The following is a 6574-nucleotide window of genomic DNA, read 5'->3' as shown; positions in this document are numbered from 1 at the left end:
GGCTAGGTGGCGAACACGGAGCGCGCGCTGTGCCGATAGACGAGCCGACATGGTCACCGAGTCCAGTTCTATTCCTAAAAAGGAAATTGACTGGCTGGGCAACATGACATCATGACTTTGCGTAAACATACACGCCACTTTCAATTCAAGTGGCGTGTTATCTATACGCATTTTGAGCTATCCGCGTGTATGTCCACGCCGAAATCTTTTGCGTGTATGTCTACGCCATTAAATGTCCGAGTGATTCCGCGTGTATGTGTACGCCGTTAAATGTCCGAGCGAAACGAAGCAAAATCTATATCTACATCTGTGGAGCGATATTTCTTTTCCTAGGATGGTAGGAGAAGACTCATAAATGGTATTAACCCCAGTGACGGGTAGGTTTAGGGACGGGGTTGGGGTAGGTCATATATTTATATATACATAATACAGTAATATAACGTTAAGTCAAAGGCGTTGATAAACACGCTGAAAAGCGATTATGCGTGTTGATAGCACGCCAAAAATGGAAATACGAATTGGCGTGTCATACATACGCCATTTCATGAGATCAGTCTGGGCTGGGTAGTAATGAGCTCTTGGTCCAGTTGACCGTGAGACCCAAGCTTTCCAGGTGACTGAGAAGCACTGTGCTGTGAGATAGCAGCTCTGTCTCTGACTGTGCCAAAATCAGCCAATCGTCTAGATAGTTCATTATTCGCAGCCCCTGACTTCTCAGGGGGGCGAGCGCCGCGTCCATGCACTTCGTAAATGCACGGGGTGCTAGAGACAGGCCGAACGGCAGGACGGTGTATTGATATACCTGACCGTCGAAGGCGAATCTCAAAAATTGCCTGTGACGGGGTATTATCTGAATCTGAAAATAGGCATCCTTCAGATCTAGAGAAATAAACCAGTCCCTCGGGCGAACGTGCGCGAGGTTTTTCCTGGTCGTAAGCATTTTGAACAGTCTTTTCACAAGCACTTTGTTCAAATGTCTCAGATCTAGGATAGGTCTGAAGGCTCCGTCCTTCTTGGGTACGAGAAAATAACGGCTGTAAAAGCCTGACTCGCTCAGAGAAGGCGGCACCTTTTCTATAGCCCCTTTGCACAGCAGCTTTGCTATTTCTGCGTGAAGTAGGTGTGCTACTTCCGCATTCACTATCGTCGCGGTCCGGGCTCGAAAGCGCTGGGGACGGCGAATGAATTGAAGTGTATAGCCCTGCTTATTGTGCTCAGAACCCATTCTGAAATCCCTGGGATAGTTTCCCACGCAGCTATGTGAGCCGCTAGGGGGCGAATGGCCTCCGGGTTCAGATCGCCGCCATTTGCGGGCTTGTGAAACTGAGCCGGAGCCGAAAGCGCGGCGCGCGCGCTCTCGGTTCTGGGCAATGGCTTCTCGCTGAAAGCCGAGACCGTCTGATTTATGTGAGGTGTCCCAATCATAAGGGATGGGGAGCATTTTATTCTCACTTTTTGACGCGCAAGCAGCGCTTTGGGTGGAAAAGCTTTCTGTAAGCGTGAGCGCGTGTGCGCGGGCACGAGACTTACAAGTGTATTTGACGCCCCGATCATAACGGATGGGGAGCGTCTTATCAATGCCCTGCGTTTTGTGATAACATTTAAACGCGCGGGCGACGCCCGGGGGGAGGTGTGTGTCAGAAAGCGTGAACGCTCTCCGGCGGGCACGAGACTTACATTCATAACCTGTTTTATTGACCGTGTAACAGAGCGGGCAGATAGTGGGCACAGACCTGTGGACACATTCCTTATATTCAACACTCGAGCGGCCTTTCTGCGCTTTATGAGAGTGTGCTCTGTGAGTGACACGAGATTTGATGTGCTTGTGTGTAGGGGTGAACACTGGGGCGTGGGCACTTTCACTACACTTAAAACACCAACGGCGTGAGCCGGACCAGACATTATACTCTTTTGAGATTTTCTCTGGGTCGCCGTGAAATTGGCGTATGTGTGCAGGCGAGAGGGCAAATGAGCCGGCTCGTTGGCTGCTAAATGGACCACTGCAGTAGCCTGATTGAAGGGGACTGACAGGGAAATAAACTTGAATACCGCGGCTCGCTGAGGAGAGCCGCATAAATTTTATCTGCTGCGGGAGCCGGAATCGAACACGGGTCTCCGGGGCAAAAGCTTAAGGTTTAGCCCCTGAGCCACAGGGGAAACAACATAAGCTTTAGTTGGCGCGATCAGATAAAAGAGGGAGCGTCATCACAGTTTTCGTGTGCGTGTCGGCATTGTCTGCAGGCGTGCGTGTTATAACAGGCTCTCTACTGCAGTATAGACATTATCAGCCGCTCGAACTAGGAGGAGCTGGAAAATGTTTGAGAAAAAAAGAGGGGGTTTGTCAGGCCTCGGCGGGACAAAAAACCACACTCTCTCCTTCTTTCGCCGGTGACGCATGCGCTCGGGGGCGCGCGCTCGCTCTCTGTACATAAGAAAGCTGGTCGCGAGCTCAGAGAGGAGAGCTGCATAATTTTTTTCTGCTGCGAGAGCCGGGAATCGAACACGGGTCTCTGGCGCTAAAGCTTAGGGTTTAACCAGTGAGCCACAGGGGAAACATCGTAAGCTTTAGTTGGCGCGAGCAGATAAGAGAGAGAGAGCGTCATCACAGTTTTCGTGTGCGTGTCGGCATTGTCTGCAGGCGTGCGTGTTATAACAGGCTCTCTACTGCAGTATAGACATTACCAGCCGCTCGAACTAGGAGGAGCTGGAAAATGTTTGAGAAAAAGAGGGGGTTTGTCAGGCCTCGGCGGGACAAAAAACCACACTCTCTCCTTCCTTCGCCGGTGACGCATGCGCTCGGGGGCGCGCGCTCGCTTTCTGTTCGTAAGAAAGGTGGTCGCGAGCTCATAGAGGAGAGCTGCATAAATTTTTTCTGCTGCGAGAGCCGGGATCGAACACGGGTCTCTGGCGCGAAAGCTTTGAGTTTAGCCACTGAGCCATGGGGGAAACTGCGAAAGCTTAAGTAGCGCGAGCAGATAAGAGCGCGCGCGGCAGCTTCCTTGTAACGTAGAGGAAGCTAGCCGCGGTTAGAACAGCAGTCCATAGCGTGTCCCTCGACCTCATCCTCAGACGCGACGGCAGTGAGGCTCGTGAGCGGCAGCTGCGCGTCGGTGAAGGGAGGCGGGGAAGGTGAAAAGCGAGGCTCGAGGGAGGGCTTTCCGGCGAGCGCGTCGCTGTGGCTACAGGCTCCGGCTGCCTTTGGGAACGGTGCTTATCACTGCGCGGTCCCACAAAGGGCGGAGTGACTGCTTCTATGGTGGGCGCGGTAGCTTCCTTGTAACGTAAAGGAAGCTAGCCGCGGTTAGAACAGCAGTCCCTTGTGGCGTGTCCCTCAACCTCATCCTCAGACGCGACGGCAGTGAGGCTCGTGAGCGGCAGCTGCGCGTCGGTGAAGAGAGGCGGGGAAGGCGAGAGCGAGGCTCGAGGGAGATTCTCCGGCGAGCGCGTCGCAGTGGCCACAGGTTCCGGCTGTCTCCGGGGCCCTACACGAGCCGCAGGAAATGCGAGGCATCTTTAAAAAGACACTCGCGCTCTTTTAGGAGTAAGCTAGAAGAGAATACAACAGAGTAAAAAGGATACGTCGCCGGATAGCGTAGCTCGCACGGATGGCTGAAGGTGGCGAAGACGGCCGGCTTCCTCAGCGCTGTCCTAAGCTGGCTGTTCGCTGTTCGACGGCGGCGGTGGCTTCTCTCTGATCCAGCGATGCGGAGAGCTCGCTGAAGAGTCGAAAAATCAGGGAAGTCAGCCTACAGCCCCTTCTTTTATACGCTAAGCCACGCCCATTCTGGCGGGCTGTGACGCTATGAAGGCGCGAGCGCCCTTCATTGGGCGTGACGTCACGCGGGGCTCACTGGTAGGCTGCAGCAGATGCCAGCAGGGCAGCCAATGAGCACGCGAGATGGCCTGCTCTAGGTCTGCTAGCTGCTGCACTGCGTTGACAATGAATACAAAATTAAGGATAATTTTTTGGCTTCAATATCTCGAGAAGATGAATCTTTCCCGTAGCGTAAGCTAAACTTACGCAATACGAGAGAACCTCTCGTAAGAGAACTCATTGGTTCTTGCTGAAGCTCAAACGTGCTGCGTAACACGAGAATGAACCTCATTGGTTCTTGCTGAAGCTCAAACGTGCTGCGTAACACGAGAATGAACCTCATTGGTTCTTGCAGAAGCTCAAACGTGCTGCGTAACACGAGAATGAACCTCATTGGTTCTTGCTGAAGCTCAAACGTGCTGCGTAACACGAGAATGAACCTCATTGGTTCTTGCTGAAGCTCAAACGTGCTGCGTAACACGAGAATGAACCTCATTGGTTCTTGCTGAAGCTCAAACGTGCTGCGTAACACGAGTATGAACCTCATTGGTTCTTGCTGAAGCTCAAACGTGCTGCGTAACACGAGAATGAACCTCATTGGTTCTTGCAGAAGCTCAAACGTGCTGCGTAACACGAGAATGAACCTCATTGGTTCTTGCTGAAGCTCAAACGTGCTGCGTAACATGAGAATGAACCTCATTGGTTCTTGTTGAAGCTCAAACGTGCTGCGTAACACGAGAATGAACCTCATTGGTTCTTGCTGAAGCTCAAACGTGCTGCGTAACACGAGAATGAACCTCATTGGTTCTTGTTGAAGCTCAAACGTGCTGCGTAACACGAGAATGAACCTCATTGGTTCTTGCTGAAGCTCAAACCTGCTGAACTTTTTGAAGCGTCAAAGTGGTAGTTGCATATGGAGGGACCATACTGTCAATAGAGAGACAGAAAGCTCTCAGATTTCATTTAAATATCTGGTTTGGAACAACTTGACGGTGAGTAAATGATGACAGAATTTTCATTTTTTGGGTGAACTAAGCCTTTGAAGATTTATAGCAAAATATTTCACAATATATTGGTAAAGATTCCATTTGATTATTGTCTAACACTGGTTGATAGTCTAAGGTATCAATTCTCTCCTTATACAGTTGAGATTAGTCTAGAGCCAAGGCTTACAGACCAAGACATACACACACACACACACAGAGCTTGTGACAGACAGACACGCTCGATTTCATAAGAGTCCCTGCAGGCGGGCGGGCCGTCATAAGTGAAGCAGCAGGCTGACTGACGGAGTAGAAAACAGGGTAACAGGAGCCGGGCCAGCGCTGGTCATCCGTCTGCTGCTTAACTCGCTCCCACATCCTGTTTTCAGAGAGATGCCGATGTCAATTTACAGAAGAATTGGTGCCGAAACAGGCCGCGCGAGCCAGGACGTGGGCACTGAGGCATTTTTATCGCCCACTGGCTTATACTTCAACATATCCCCTGACAAACCCACACAGAAGAGTGTTTAAGGTACGATCTAAAAAAAAAAAAAAAAAAAAAAAAAGAGTTATTAATCTGTACAACATCCTTAAACCTCCACATGAAAACTCCCAGAAGTGCTGTTTGAGAGAGAACTCTGTGCCAGGGAATCATGGGATACGTGTAATCTCAGCCAGAGCCACAAACGCTATTGTAAATTGTGTTAAACTACTGTATGACTGTATTTAAAACAGCACACAAACCCACGGGGCCGAATGTGACTAAACGCTAATGATGTTCAATTACCGTGGATGGCCTCTCCATCATAATCTGTGCGGAGAATTTCACAAACCTCAAATTACAAGGAAAATTACCCAAGTGCACTCAAACACTACAGGTTACAAAAACAACAGACACCGCATAATATACTTCCATAAAGGCACCGTTCACCCAAAAATGAAAATTCAGCCATAATTTACTTATGTCGTTCCAAACCTTTCTTTTGTGGAACACAAACTAGGATGTTTGTCAGTTATTCAATGAAAGGCAATGCTGTTTTGGAACTAAAATGTGCCACACAAAAGGAAAAATGTTTATGAATGTCATATATGTTTACATGCACACATTTTCGTCAATCCGAATGAATCCAATCCGACTTCAGATTCTGAAAGTTTTGTTTATACTACTAAACATTGTATTCCAATCACATATTCTTTTACATGTGCATTAAATGTATTCCAAAGTCATAAACGTATTAATTCAATCAACATACCAAGAAGACTTAAAATGCATGTAAACATGCATATTGCTCATGTTGGCAAATTATTTTTGAATCTGATTGAGTGGTAGTCAGATTCAAGCGTTTACATGCTTAGTTTTCTCCTATTGATCAGATTATTGCAGGTCTACAACAACCCTTTCAATCTGATCGGATTTATGAAGGCGTTTCGCTCTAAGAGCCATCAATCTGATTGCTAACGAATTATTTGGTTGCATGTAAAACTAGCTTTTTCCCGATACAATGGCAGTGGATAGTGACCCACTTTCAAGCTTCCAAAATCATGCAAAATATCATCCATGTGACAGTCATCCAGTTATCGTGAGAAACAAACTGAAATTTCAGCAGGAATAGGGAAACTTACTTCCATTGTTTTTTCTTTAACTGGAAGGTCAGTGCTTTTCACAGAGAAAAAAAAAAGTAGGCCTACTACATTATTTGATTTCCTTGACACAAGGCCTCTCTTAAAGCAACACTAAGAAAGTTTTTACATTAAAATAATGTTTCCAAAATCGTTT

The sequence above is a fragment of the Rhinichthys klamathensis genome, unplaced genomic scaffold, assembly GCF_029890125.1.
Source record: "Rhinichthys klamathensis goyatoka isolate OS25496 unplaced genomic scaffold, OSU_Roscu_1.1 h1tg000354l_1, whole genome shotgun sequence".
Taxonomy (NCBI): domain Eukaryota; kingdom Metazoa; phylum Chordata; class Actinopteri; order Cypriniformes; family Leuciscidae; genus Rhinichthys; species Rhinichthys klamathensis.
The sequence above is the reverse complement of the archived record's forward strand: the minus strand, read 5'-3'. Positions refer to the sequence as shown.